At 46.0% G+C, this 14,866-nt stretch overlaps 1 long non-coding RNA gene across 1 annotated transcript; it reads left to right on the top strand.

Annotated features, from left to right (window-relative positions):
* Positions 1-9,240: 9,240 nt before the first annotated feature.
* LOC135908821 (uncharacterized) lies at positions 9,241-13,275 on the top strand. Its single transcript, XR_010566446.1, has 2 exons — positions 9,241-9,696; positions 11,594-13,275. It is a non-coding gene; the product is annotated as an uncharacterized lncRNA (long non-coding RNA).
* The last annotated feature ends 1,591 nt before the right edge of the window (positions 13,276-14,866 follow it).

The following is a 14,866-nucleotide window of genomic DNA, read 5'->3' as shown; positions in this document are numbered from 1 at the left end:
CAGGCGTCACTCCAAGAGTGAAGACGTGTACGTCATCTTTTTAGTTGATGGCAACAGGTTAACAAACGCCCATATGCTACTTGAAGGCATCAATGCTGCCGAATTTGGTAAAGTGGCACTGGTTAACACTCCCAGGTTTAGTTCTAGTAGATGGAACATAAATACCCCGGAAAGTAGACGAGAAAATGGCGCCGCAGTAGCTCAGTGGGTAAGAGCATCAAACGCGTAATTCGAAGAGGCGGGTTCGTGGCCTACGTGCTGCCAGTTGATTTTTCATTCAGTTTCCTTTTCAATATGATTTCGTGCATTCGTAATGTAATTTCCCCCATGCAGTCTTTGATGTCCTCGTTCGTTTGCTTCTGATGCTATGACTTGTCGTCATGTGGCTCTTTCGACAACGTTGCAGAGGCCGTGCAAAACAATGCAATAATATCTGCGAGAATCAGTGGGCTGTATTGACAATGTATAAGCCATAGTGTGCCATGCGAACCCTGCAAAAGTCCTGCTGTTTGAAGATGATTTGTGAAGCATGAAACATTGGTTTCACAACGTACTGTACTGGAACAACACAGCCTGTGTGCTCTGGACGATTCCTGTTCTGGCTTCTACAAGCGGCAATGTTCGCTCTTATTGTGCTCCCAACTTCATATTATCTTATAAGCTTTGCACTATTAAGCTTTGTAAGCTGTGTAAGCTTTGCACTATTATAACCATTTTTGAAACTGTCATACAGTTCATAACACAATGAAATTTCCCTCTGCATTTATTGGCTATTTTATTGTTCCATTGCGATTTCTAGTAAAAATGGGACTAATGAGTTCTCCTTATCTTCATTTACGGTTCATGTCATATACTACTTCGGCAATTTGATGGGAAGTCGCCAACCCTAATCCTCGCCAGGCACATCCCAACCTGGGGAGTATTCTGTAAATGTCCACCTAATCGGCATGTGCCATTCATCTGCTGCTGAAGTGTTCATTGGCTGGGGGCGCCTTTCTACTTTTGACGTGAACCTCAGCCCAGCCAATGAGAACTCCAGCCGCAGAAGAAATTACCATATCCAGTAGCTGGACACCTAAAGAATACCAACCCTGGTATGAGCCCACCCTGCGTTTTATTGTCCCTAGACATAGTCTCGCAGTGACTGTCGTCTATGGCACCCCATGATAACAATTGAAAAGTGCCGTACGTGTATTCAGGGATGCATATTAAATGTCTGAGCGTACACCTGCAATCAACATTATTCTCTCGACAAGTATCATACGTCACCTGCCTGCTGGTGATACAGACAGCTTATAGCCACACGAGACAAGACCGTTTTCACGGCACCTGCCACCGCTGCTATCTCGATAACCGAAACAGGGTTCGCGGTACTTATTTTCTGACATCGTGTTGGATCTCAATTGTCATTCTTTTTCTTTCTTAATTTACGTGCTATATGTCGACACTAAATTGTCCGTGGTTTGTGGCACAATTCAGCGGTATATTCAAGCTATACTAGCTTGCAAAGGGTATGCGAGGATTGTGTGCGGGCATTATTTGTTTTGTAGAGACGGTGTTAAATTATGGGGTTTTACGTGCCGAAAACACTTTCTGATCATGAGTATTGGAGGATTCCGGAAATTTTGACCACCTGGGGTTCTTTAACGTGAGCCAAAATCTAAGTACACGGGTACACACGGTCTTCTTGGGCGACTTGAGACAGATTTAACTTTCCTGCGAACTGGCTATCTTGTGACCACTTCTGGAAAGAAGCGTTTGGTTAGGAGAATTGTAGATGTCTTATGAACACGACAATGGTACTAAATGACACCTAGCCATGTCTGTCACTTTCACCAAAGACCTTTCAGAGAGGAAATAATTTAAGATGCCGACATCGCAAGCCATCGCAGCGGAAGGTGATGAGGGCCGTGTTGCATTATTTAAGGACAACAAATTTGGACAAGTGGTTGCAGCCTGAACAGATGTTTAGGGTGCTAAAAATCGCTACGGTGATGCGCGGTGATAATAGCGGTGTCAGTGACCAACTGTGATTTTGTATCTGTGAGTTCTCTTTCATTCTCTATCCGGGCTTTCCTGTCAATTTATCTCCCGCTCCTTTCTCTCCCCAGAGTCGGGTAGCAAAGCAGATCTCGCTCTCTGGTTAACCACCCACCTTCCCGTTTTCATCTGTCTCTCTTTCTCTCTAGTCATGCTTATAATGCCCAGAAGTAGGGAGCAACATGGGATATAGTAAAAGAAAAACGAAAGTAAATAGCCGTACATAAGGTGGGATGTGAGCTTGTGTCGTTGAAACTGTCTATTTTGCCGCACCCCAGTATCATCTAACTTACTGCCGCGCACTCCAGCAGATGGCGAAGAATGCCCGAATACGATTGGGTGCCTGAATGCCCGCTCCATCACTCTCGGAGGAAGAGAATGCGTGCTCATCGAGGTGCCCCAGAACTCAGAAGCTTGGTCGGAGAAGCGCGCTGGAGTGCGCGTGCACTCTGTCATCCACGAATGCGCGCGGAGGAAGAAATTGGCAGTGGCTTAGCTCGGCTATGCCAGGATATACGTAGCGAAAGCTAAGGCATAGCATGGTTAGCCTTGTTTACTCTTGATTGCAAGTCCAGGTTAGTCTGGTTGTTTAGCTATGTTGCGGCGTTTAGCCAGTCGTTCGGCGCGCTGTTCGTCTGTTTCCTGGGCGATTCGTTTCCTGTTCATCTCGTTCCGATGTCGATTCCAGGCCTCCTCCTGATTATCAGAATTGTCGCCGTCCATACTGCCACCTCATCTGTGGTCGCGGTGCATGCGAGCTCTATTTTTAACCCTTTACTGCACAATTTTTTGTTTCCTCAAAATATTATTCATGGCGTTGTAGGGAAGCATAATAGTACCTGTACTCCCATGGAAACTTACTTTAGCGAATGTCTGTGGTTTCAACTTGCAGAAAAAGGGTATGTTGCATATTTGCAACAATGTGCAAAAAAAGAAGTTGAAAGTAAAAGATAGATTTAGTGCGATTCATACTCAGATGCTTATTTGCACAAGACAATCATTGGTGCACCTATGATTTAGTGTGGAACAAAAAGAAGCACTTGTACATGTTTGTGCAGCACAGGTGGTTCCCACACTTCGTACGGTACGTCATGCAGATTCCCGTCCAGCCAGGAAACAATGCAGTGTTTTCGGGTTATTGACAAAATGTAGAACATCGAAGCACAGACGTAAAGCTGTGCCCGTGACGACGTGACACGGCAACGTGCGGAGGCACAGCGTACTTTTGAAAAGAAAAAAGGAAATTTGACCACAGAACATCTTGTCCACATATTGAATCGAAACGGACTTACACTCGTGGCTGTCGTGGCTATTTGAGTAGTCACTGCCTTATCTATCAGGAGGAATTTCTAGGCCATACCAGCGTTTCGAAGCCATTTCATTATTCCGAAGAAAATAAACCATGTACACGTTGTTGCATTTGTGCAACATAGCAACGTTCTGCCGCCAGGAACAAACTATTCCAAAATTACAATATTTTTTGAACCTACAGAGTCAGAAGGATGTGGAGCATAGCATAACAATTTTTTTTGCGCTTTGTCTTATGGAGAAATACATTTACAATTTGTAAAACTTACCTATATCACTGCTCCTGGGCGCGCGCAGCCTCCGCCACGTTTGTTTTGGTAGAAGATGCAAAGAATTAGCACAGATTGCAGCACAAGGTGCCGCGTTTTACAGACCAATGTTGCGGATATGCAACAACATGTACAGGAAGCTCGAAACTGACTTTGCTTCGGTTTTTAACGCCGTTCATCAGAATGTTGCGTAAATGCAACAAGGTGCAGTAAAGGGTTAAATCCTCCGACAAGTTATCAGGCACGCGACGCAGCTGGCGAAGCGAGTGGAGGCGAGCGCAACAAGGAACGTGGTGTGACGTCATACCTAAAGGCACGGCGTTTCGCAGCGGCGGATCACTGGTGGCTTGGTGTTACTAGTGACGCATGCGCAGTAGTGAATAGAGAGCGAGAGAGAACTATCTGCGATGAGGCGTGCGTTGTGACGTCATGTGTCTCCTCGGAGCACCATCACGGCGAAATCGCAAGTTCGCGACCAGCAAAGCTATCGCTTTAAAAAGTGACGCGTCCAGCTCAGTAATCTCTGCTCAGTGGCCGGTCTGGACGAAACCCTGGCGGGTCACGATATCTTCAACCAGCGTAACGCAGACGTGCGCCACGCCATGCGCACCTCCAGTAAGCCATCGAAAAGTGGGCGTTCATACATGCTAGCGTTTTGAACTCTTAGAGTTACCGGCCGCGTTCGGCACCCTTTAGCGCTGGAGAACACCGTGTCCTAGTTCACACTAAAGTCGTGCAAAATATTTCGTACCAAAATTTCACACCAAAATGTTTTACGCCAAAATTTCACACCAAAATCGCGCGTTAGTTTGGGTGGCCTACAGTCAAGCATGCTGGCTTATAGCATGCTGGCCCACAGTTCGTATTCACTGATCAGAACGTGCTGAGCGTGTGCCTCCGTGAAACCAGAACGCTCGTGTTTGCCGCGGATTTGTGCGCAAGCGCCGCGGCAACAACCCATAGCCGCGCTGCGCCGAGCTACTTGCACCGCGCAAAACTGTGCAGGTGGCGAATCTTCGTGTTTTTCGGGCGTCACCAACGCGACGTCTCCGACTTCGCCAGCCAATTCCTAGCACGCTGAAAACGCTAGACTCAGGTTCTTTGTAACGGCAAAATCCCGCTGTATCTAAATGGTTGTCGACGCTCAAGAGAGGAAACGCAAGCCCACCGAGGCTGCGTGCGTCCTAAGAGCCAATGAGAGCGCCGACGATCGTTAAGCGCGTGCCAGCCATGCCAGGAAAACGGTTCAAGCTCGTGATGCCCGTCTCGCCCAAATGCGAGGTTCGTATTGTGTTCGTCAGGGGGCGCAGGACATAGAGCAGCAAAAGCACCGACTACGAGGGTCTCCGGGGCTCGCCCCCTCCTGAGATTTCTGGAGGGAGCAGAGCCTCCCCCCTTCCCCGGCGACGCCGAAACCTACCCCGCCCCCTCCTCCACACAAACACAACTAAAATAGCATTGCCAGAGTTTTGCCACCCACATCATATGAGGTTTCTTTTAATTTGCCGCAGGCTTCTCACCTAAAATTTTATTGTTGCTGACAGTTGCTGCATCGTTGCTGGCGCGGACGTCAACGACATTGGATTGATAGTTTCGCTTTATTTCTACAAATTCTTACAGTAGGAGGACAAGCGAATTAAAGGCAGCAGCGGTGGCTTGCTCATCCGTATCTTCTCATTTAACCATAGTTTTACATTTCCACTGTAAACACCATGCACATACAAAATATGTTAAATGTAACACAAGACAAACCTTATTACATTTTTTAAAAGAGAAGGAGCTAGCCAATTAAGAATTACTTCTAAACATATTCATAACCTATGTTTACAGAATGAATATGTTCTTGTATATTCACCTCGCTTCAAATTGCTTTGCGTGCCTTTTTAACCGTGAAAAATCCTGCAGGCTTCAGGGACCCCTTCTGCTGAGTCGTTCATGATCGCCGCGTGAAATGTACGTCAAAGATATGTGTCTGCACTTCAAAGTATGGCTTCTCTTTCCTGTAAGCAAACCTGCCGCAGTTGCTTAGTGGCTATTGTGTTGAGCTGCTAAGCATGAGGTCACGGTATCAAACCCCGGCCATGGCAGCCGCATTTCGATGGGGGCGAAAGGCGAAAACACCCGTGTACTTAGATTTAGGTACACGGTAAAGAACCCCAGGTGATCTAACTTTCCGCCCCACTACGGCCTGCATCATAATAATACAGTGGTTTTGGCACGTAAAATCCCGTAATTTTTTTCTTTCCAGTATGCAATGCTAACCACCCAGGAAAAAAAGAAAAACTCTTCCAATAATTTACAACATTCATTAGGAATGAAAATATCGTCACTTGCGCGCTGAGGTCCTAAATATATATAAGGTGTCCCAAAGAACTATCATGCACCAGATTAAAAAAAGAGCAATTTCATTACTGGATGAAAACCTTCTACATATTTTGTTCCGGCACAATAGAGTAGCTGCCAGTAATATTTTCCTTGCTTAGATTTAAATAGGTAATTGTAATTAATTATCTAACTGACGACGTAATATCGTAATTATCAAACTGTCAATGAGGCATGTGTAAGCAAATCCGATGGACATCGAATTGCGGTATCTTCAGTGACGTACTGATTGTGTGCTAATTTTTGCGACTGACAATTAAACCCACCGAAATAGGAAAAATATCATGTGACTGGGCTCGCACCCGCATAATAAAGCAACGCCCCGAATAGGTACCCTTCCGAGCAACTCCTCTGAGTAAGCCAGAATTAAATAAATGAAATATTAAAAAAAACATCTTGATCGAGCTAGTTCCTTATTGCTGCACCCGGCTGAAGTAACACGTCGCGTTTGGTGTTAGTTGGAAGGACGCTGTGATAGCTGTTGTCTTAGTGCACGGATATTTTTTTTGTTTTTTTTTTTTTGGCTTCAAGACCTATCGCCACAAAAGCGAATTGCCAACGTGAATGCAAAAGTATAAAGGTGCGTTTTGTTTCGTCCCCGTGGCCGTCCCCGTCCCCGTGTTTCGTCCCCGTGGCCGTCCCCGTGCTCATGAGCAGAACGAAAACATAATCCTTGACTTGGGAGCAGCAAGTGGCAACACGAGGTTGGCCACAAATATATATCAGTCATTGAAGTGTGGCAGTAGACCAAACGCATCTACTATCATTACAAATTATGAAAACCTGAGACAAACGGGCAGCTTAGAGAAACAGCGGTGGAGCATATGAGTCCTAGCCTGCGCCCGGACGTTTAGCATTCATGGCCTCAAACCCTCAGGCTAGCGTGCGGGACGTCTCCGCCCTGGTAACAATTTCCAAGTCATCAGTTTGGAGGGTTCTAAATCACTTCGCCTTTTCCCCGCACCTTCTTAACCTACACCAATGCATGGAAGACAGGGACCTGCAGATTCGTATACATTTCTCGAACTATATCATCACAAAAGGCGATCAGCCAACGGACTTTGTAAGCGACATCATGTGTGCAGATAAAACAAAATTCTGCAGAAACTGTCAGGTAAATTTTCATAAAGCGCACTATTGGAGGGACTCGATCGAATCCAGATTTGGTAAAGCGCACTCGGCACCAGTGCCAGTGTTCGTTCACTGTGTGGTTCGCAATTTAGGCGGCTGCTATAATAGGTCCCATCTGGATGAAATCCTTGAAGGAATGGTGGATGATTTTCTCAGCGAAGTCCCGCTAACACGCCTTACACTTCTGTGGTAGCAGCACCATCCGAGCACGAAACAGTCTGGGGTGCGATCGCGCAAACAGCTCGCTTTTCCGTTCTCTCGCTTGCCCTCTCGTGATTCGTTGGCGCCCGCGCGTTTCGTCACGGCGGCCATTGCGCCGGGGCGGGACCACAAAATGCGTTTACGTCACACTCCTGTCAATCATTCCAAAAGCGAGGGGAAACGGCCGCTTTCGTGGAACGGTCGACAAGGGCATTCGCTTCGAAGAATGAATGGCCGTTGCCATAGCAGCGCTAGTAGCAGACGATGCGCCTGTCGTCTGCTCATAATGTCGTCGCTCGCCGAACATGGCTGGCCCTGGGGGGGTCGAGTTTTTCGAGATTAAAACGCGATCCGCCATCGCCGAACGTTAGCGATGTTAATTATTGAAAACAACTGTGATCACAGTGAAATTAAATGCTGCGCCTGCGCTGTGATAAATATAAATAGTGCTGTTTTAATTTTGATTGATCCGAGTGCATTTGTCGAGAATGCTCGCCGTTTCACGTTGTGCTCAGAGAATCGCGTTCATTGTTCGGCGGTTTGTTTGGTGCTCACGAGTCGCGATGGCCGCTCCTATTATCGCGCTTTTGGAGTCGCTCGGGCAGCCTCGGCAACGCATCTTTCGGGACGCATTTGACGAGCTTACCGAGGAAGAGTTCCGCGACCACTTCAGGCTCTCGAAGCGCACTGTGCGCTGGCTCTGCGAGCAACTGGAAGACGCCATCGGTGGCCTTCGGACCGGTGGCATCACGACGCAAGAGAGGGTGCTTTGTGCTCTCCGTTTCTTCGCGACGGGGAGCTACCAAAGATCCATCGGCAGCGAAGAATTCGTATCGATGGGGCAAGCTTCCGTGAGCGAAAGCATTCACGCAGTTGCGGAAGCAATAACCGTGGTGGGCCGGCAACAGGGCTGGGTAAGCTTCCCGTTGTCAACGGCCGGCAAGGCTACTGCAAAGGCGGCCTTTGCGGATCGGGGCCGCATTCCCGGTGTAGTGGCCTGCGTCGACGGGACGCTCATAGCGATCAAACAGCCCGAAGGACTCAGCCCGGGCGAGACCGCGGGCTTCATGTCAAGAAAAGGCTTCTACGCCTTGAATACCATGATCGTAAGTACTCACGATCTGACATTTTTTTTGCACGCTGTCATCTTTTATTAGGTTATCGGGTTTATGTAATGCCGTCGTAGTGTGTACAATACGGGTACCACGTAAAGCAATATCGATCGTGATCGAACCCGTTCGGAATTTAATTTCTCGGTCCAGATTGACTCATTTGCTTAAGCTGCGGGAGGCAGGTAATCGCGGTTGATAATTTCGAACCGAATCAAATTGATCGATAGTGCCCTTGCGGTACGGGTATAAGAGTACGCATTGAACAACCAAGGCTGCTATGATGAGCGTTAATTCACAAATGTCTCGTGAATGTAGCTTTTTGCACATTTCTTGCAATAATTAAAGAAGACTATTTCGGAGATTGCTTTTTACTAATGTGGGAAAGAATGCAGCTGTGTCTGGGAAAGAATTATGAAATCATGTTGGTGCAAAAACATTTCATTCAGACTATTTATCTGTCAGCATGACGTGAAATATGAGAATATTCCAGCTCAAATTGCTTATTCTGAACCATTTTCCGCCCGTTTGTTCTGCCCTCCAGGTGTGTGATGCCCACATGCGCATCGTGGACATCGATCCCCGTTTCCCCGGATCGTGCCATGACTCCTACGTGTGGAGGCACTCACCACTGTTAGGCCGCCTCACACGTAACCTGCGACGTGGAGAATGGGTGCTTGGTGAGTGCTGCAGACATGTTGCAATCAGTGAAGTATATTACACAGTTATGTTTCCAACATGCAGGAGACACGGGCTACCCTCTTGAGCCATGGCTGCTGACTCCTGTGCCAGGCCATCCAGGCATTGACACTCCGGAGGGGCGCTACAACCAGGCCCATGCCTCCATGAGGAACGTTGTGGAGAGGGCTATTGGTGTCTTGAAGGCAAGGTTCCGGTGCCTTCAAAGGTACCGGACACTCCTTTATGAGCCCAAGGATGCAGCAACAATCGTGGCAGCCTGCGCCGCTCTCCACAACATTGCTTTGAAGGCAGGGGAGCCGGAGCTGCAGGACAGTGATGAGGAGGCTGATGACAACCAGCCACCGCTGCAACAGGGCTTGCCTGTGTCTCAAGGGCACCACACCTGCCGGCAAGAAACGCCCAGAGAGCTGCTGATGAGGGCGAAGCAGATGAGGAGCCAGGTTGTCAACCTGTTCTCTGCGGCCCCTAGCTGGCGTACCACTCACCTGCGTATGCTGCATCGTCGGCTGAGGCAGCAACAGCAGCCTCGTCGTGCGGCTCAACCGTAAAGCCAGGTGAGTTCTCCAACATCGGCGTGAAAAGGCAAACCTCATAATGCCATTGAAAAATTGAAATGGTCGCCCTTGATAAAAAGGATGCAAGGCATTTTCAAAAATATTTGTTTTGATTAATACTGAAATCTCCATTGCGGATTTTCACAGGGTGTGTCACAGTAACAAAAGGTTTAGAAACAGTGGAAGAGAGACGTTAAAAAGGTGTTGCTGGGCAACGTAGTTCCTGATGGGAACGCAAATTTAAGGAGAATACAAAAAAACAGCACAAGCACCTGAGCGGGTGTGCTGCTGCATCTCTTTTCCGGGTTCTTTTTTTCTTTTGTAATTTTATTCTTAAATAACTAGAAACACAAAATACAAAATGACACTCTGTTATAACAGGGAATTTTGAAAACAAAACAGACAGAGGTAGGTTTTGCACGAAGACATGTCGTGCCATTTCGACATTTTTGTCCACCCCTGTAGCCAGCTGGGTAGCTAGATTGAAACGTCACAAGAACATTTCATTTCACACTGCAACGGGCTCATTGTTCATGTAGTATATTCAGCCAGCATGGAGTAAAGCCAAGACATGGTGTAGCTCAAGGAAATGGTATTACTTTAATGTACTCCATGGTTTCAACTTTGTAAACATCCTCGTGTCACAAAAAAATACAGATAAATGTCAGCCGCTACATGTTCTGCATTCAGATACACCCCATATAATACAACATATCTGAAGTAGTAACAGTGACGAAATATGTTAGAATGAGCTGGACTAACGTGCTGCTGTAGCAGGCAGCCTGCAGGACGTGTGTATGTCACATATCACAGCACCTTGAACTACTCTTCAGTATCAGGTACAGTAATGCACTCCATAGCTGTAGCTTAGCATATATAAAGTTACATGGAAGTAGTAGCAAAAAAATATCACAGGAGGAGACTATGTGGCTAGCCAGAAGTGCTTCATGTAACACTTATTACCCTCTCATTATAAAAGTGGTAAGCATACAAATAAAAAGCATCATGCAAGCCTGACGCATTCTGTACTTCGATATAAATGGCAGGAATAACATGACCTAGTTGAAAACAATATGACTAATACTGTTTTTCTCCGCGTACAAGGCATCAGCTGTTAGCTGGAGAATCCCCGTCAGGCGCCAAATCAAGAGTTAGCTTCACTATATGTAATGTGTAACACAATTCTAAAGCAGTCATCTAGTGATTTCAGGTAGACACTGGATATGGAACCTTGCAAGAAAAAAAATGTGGACCTCAGTGCAACAACACAGAGTACAGAAAGAGCAACGCTAGCATGACTGCCACCTAACTCATATGACTGAAACACCCTAAACATATTAATGACACTTGCTAAAAAATACTAAAACATACTAACAATAAAGTTACAAAAATAGTATGCAATTTCTTGTGCACATAACGGAAATAAGGTAACTATTTAATTTCTGCTACCTTCGAGTAACATCTCAAAGTTTAGAGATCACTAAAAAAATATTTAAATGTACAAAACAAGATCAAAGTTATAATGAACGAATAATAATGAACGAATAATATTGAATAATACAAAAAAATACAAGTAATAAATAATAAAACTTCAAATGTACAAAACAAGATCAAAGTTACAATGAACGAATAATAATGAATAATACAAAAAATACAAGTAATAAATAATAAAACTTCAAATGTGCAAAACAAGATCAAAGTTACAATGAACGAATAATAATGAACGAATAATAATGAATAATACAAAAAGTACAAGTAATAAATAATAAAACTTCAAATGTACAAAACAAGATCAAAGTTATAATGAACGAATAATAATGAACGAATAATAATGAATAATACAAAAAATACAAGTAATAAATAATAAAACTTCAAATCGTCTATTCCCTCCTTGCAGCCACTGCCTCCTGCATCAGCTGGCCCAAGAGCTGTGAAAGCTGCCCCACTGGCCGCAGTGCCTCCGCTACTTGGTCGGCCTGCCGCTCCACAGCAGCCACGACCCGCTCAGTAGCTGCAGCCAGCCGGTCTACGCCCTGGCGGATACCACGCAGGAGCTAGAAATAAATAATTACATCAGCATCCATTCCCGCACAATCGGTCAAGCACCTCTACAGCAAAGTGACCTGCATAACGAAAGAGTAATTATGTTCGGTCGGTTCCTAGTGAGGCGTGCTGTGCACAATGTTTACAAAGTGAGCTGTAAAACGGATGATTTCGGTGGTCCCAAGCACTTTAGGTATAAAGGCGCTCAACTGCATGTATGCTCATTCAGATTACCATATGTTCATTAGTTATGGGGACAAGGACAAACACTTTCTATGTTGTTGTCTGTCTGCACCATTGTATCTGTTTTTTGTTGTTGGTTTTCATGTAGTTGTGCAAAGAAATATCAATACCATATGTACTTTTATGCTGTCGAGCCGCCGGAAAGTTAACAGATGGCATAGCAATAAGTTTGGGATTGCAAATGAGCAAGCGACCTTGACATGTATCACTGTAGCAAAGAATGCTAGGCCCTATGTTGCATTTTGTTGCAAAAGCATGTATTGGACCCTGTATATAAATTGTTATTCAAGCATTGCAAGCTGTCGCACTGCCATTATATGTGATGTTTCCCAGCCTTCCAGAACAAGTTAGCAACTTCAAACTTTGTGGAAATAGCCACAGTCCTGAGTGTATTGTGTGGCAAAGTTTTCCTCTTACTGCCTTAATTACAACCATTGCAACTCATTAATTAACAGTGTTCTCCTTTTTTATGTTTCAATAGTTTATTGAGGTTTGTGTTCCCCATCGTCCTCAATGAACTATGCAAGCTATAGTGTTTCTAAGTGCGTCAAAATAAAGGAAACTTTACGGCGATGTGCAAGCTAAATTTGAACTGTGAGTTAGCTGCCGCCTTTGCAAATAATTACGAAGATGAAGGGCCCAGAGCATTTTAGGTGTTTTACATATGCCACTCAATTTACGCCGCTGCCTTGGGAAAAATGTTTCAGACATGAATATTTTTGTGTGATGGGGGAGAACTATCACAATCAGCGTGCGCAATCCGATGTGTGTGGTGCAATTACAGCATATGCGGAAAAATTCATTAGGTAATACTTGAAGGTGGGCGGCCAAGGTTTGAAACGAGTAAGTCATATGAGGCAGTGTTCTAAAACAAGTGATTTAATTACAGGCAACTTGCCATGTCTATGAAACTGCTCAAAAGAAAGAGCTTTAGTGGAAATAGGAATGTGTGAAGCTGTTACTGTGCGATTGATTGCAAGTGTCCCTGTTGTCTAGTCCACCCAGTTATTGCCTGTTGCAGAAATGCTAATGGCAGTGATTACTGTGTTTGAAGCTGTTACATTGTGTTAATGATTGCAAGTGACCGTGTTTATGACCATGTACGTAATGTATGATGATGTTCTCGTCCGTCTCCCTTAGTCTTTTTTTTTTCAGTTCAGCTATTGAAACACGTGTTAGCCATGTATGTGAGTTAGTGACCTGTGCAGCTCATCAAATTGCTAAAAAAATGTTACACCTGTCTACTGTCATTCTATTACGCTCCACCATATAAAGCAGGCAAGGGCACACGCACTTCGTTTGTCTCGTCGTTCTGTGCGACGGTCCTGGCGTAGTCAGCCGCGAGCCGTTCGACCAAGGCGTCCCGGTGGGACGCCCGACGAGGGCCTCGCGACCGGCGCTGCACCCGGGGTTGGTAGCCTGGAAAAAGTACCACTTTTTAATGAACTAAACACACAACTACATTACGTCCAGTGCATTCAAGCTGTGACATTGCAGGATATTTCCTTTTCACTTACTGGTTCTCACTCCGCCAGGGCCAGCTGCAGGCTGTGCAGTGGCTGGAGGGCCCACTCCTGGCTGCTGCAGTGCTCCTATATTGGTTATAGAGGGTACATTCACTCAACGGTTAGAGTAGAAATAGTTTGCGTTCCTTATATACGAAACAGATTCCACAAACAGGAAGGCAACAGGGAAGAGCAAAAGCTTACCTTCACGTGAAAGGCCACTGGTTCCTGCGGTGGTGCCCACAGATTCCACGGTCACCTCCATGGCGGGCTGCATTATGTATAAGATGCGAAGAAGCAGTTTTGTCAAGTTTGCGTAATCTGCTCCTCCCAATATGCACTAACATAGAGTTATGACAGCAGAAAAAAATCTCTTGAAATCCCAGTAGTAAACCATCTTGTGCATGCCAGCAGCAAACACATGCACATAAAGGAAGAAAAACTATTTCTGTTATACCAGTGTCACGCAGGCACTTTTGATCTGAATCGATCCCGATCGGGGCAAAATTTCTCTATTTCTATTGCCTCCCTTCGCGGAATGAAGAAAGGAGCCAGTGGCTGTCGAGAAATTCCATCTAAACTGGGCGCGATTGCGAAGGAAGCGGCCTGCGTGACTGGGGTATAACATTGCTTACGCGATGCAGTATACGCGGCGCAACTACTGTAAATTACTGCCGCGTCCTCCCGTTTTTTTGGTGCGTAGTCAATGGCTTACCTCGTCGAGTGGTTGGTAAAAAGCCTCACACACTCCGGTCACCGTGGAGGTGCCCACTAGGGCGATGATACGGCCACGAAGGCCGGGCAGACGGCCACCACCCGTGCCGCTGCAATTACGGAGAGCATTGTAAATATCGCGAGCAACAGAACCGCTCCTCGCACTCACCTTTGACTTGCGGAAGCTGTGGCGGCATCTCGGCGGGAAAGAAATACTTCTTTCCGCCAAAAGACCTGCCACTGTTCGGCTGTCTTGGCGGCCGGGCCCTCAGTGTTCAGCAGGGCGGCGAGCTCACTCCAAAGCTGCCGCCTCCGCTCCACCGTGCACTCCGGTGTGAGTGCACACGACGCCCGCACAAGATAGGGATGGCCCTCCATAAACGCCACCAACAGTTCACGTTGGTGTGGCGACACGTGAGAGCCAAGCTTGACATTCTTGTGCGACGACATTTTGGCAACTGACGAACAGCGATTTTGCAATTGAACTGCGCGCTCCCGCCAATTTGTTTTGACGTGTGCGATACCACCTAGCGGACTAAACCAAAATATATGCCGCTTAAATTAGTTTTCTGCTCTCGCATGAGATTTCCGAGGCAGATTATATGTTGCAACAGTAAGAATCTTTTTCTTATATTACGTGTTTAATTATTAAAGCATCGCAAACA

Source organism: Dermacentor albipictus, chromosome 1 (genome assembly GCF_038994185.2).
Source record: "Dermacentor albipictus isolate Rhodes 1998 colony chromosome 1, USDA_Dalb.pri_finalv2, whole genome shotgun sequence".
NCBI lineage: Eukaryota > Metazoa > Arthropoda > Arachnida > Ixodida > Ixodidae > Dermacentor > Dermacentor albipictus.
Note: the sequence above shows the minus strand (reverse complement) of the source record. Positions and strands in the feature narration are given on the sequence as shown.